Genomic DNA, 593 nt, shown 5'->3' on the forward strand with positions numbered 1-593 from the left:
CCCTTCAGAGGAGGGAGAAAGGAAATTGGATTATCTTGCTAGCAGTTGGTGTTTTTCTATCTCTTAGAACCACAGATGAGAGCTCCCCTCCTGAGGGGGAGGGAGGGGGTGGGATTTGATTTAGCCCTATTTAACCAACCGGTTCCTCACACCACTCCAGGTTCCCCATCTTGACCTCACTCACTAACCTTCAAGCCCCTTCCAGACTCCCTGGGCCTACATAGACCAGAGGCTCCAAAACCTTAGCCTTTTGTAGAACTAAAGAAGACTTTTTGAAGATGATGGTAGATGATAGATAGATAGATAGATAGATAGATAGATAGATAGATAGATAGATTATAGATAGATAGGCAGGCAGATAACCTTTCTATCTGAAGTCAGGTAGCCTTTAGTTTTGGCTGGAAAACACCAGGAAAACACCACCCACCCTTCCCTCCCCACACTTCCTCCAGAGTCTGTGTTTATTCAGCACAGTGAGGTGTGTGTGCAGGCAAGTTTGTGCTTGAAGGAATGAGCCGTGTGGGGGCTGGCCTGCGAGCTGAGTGGTGTGGGTCTGAGGGGATGTGGATGTGGTATTTGTGTGGGCTCGAGAG

Source organism: Pteropus medius, unplaced genomic scaffold (genome assembly GCF_902729225.1).
Source record: "Pteropus medius unplaced genomic scaffold, Ma_sr-lr_union100, whole genome shotgun sequence".
In the NCBI taxonomy this organism is placed as follows: domain Eukaryota; kingdom Metazoa; phylum Chordata; class Mammalia; order Chiroptera; family Pteropodidae; genus Pteropus; species Pteropus medius.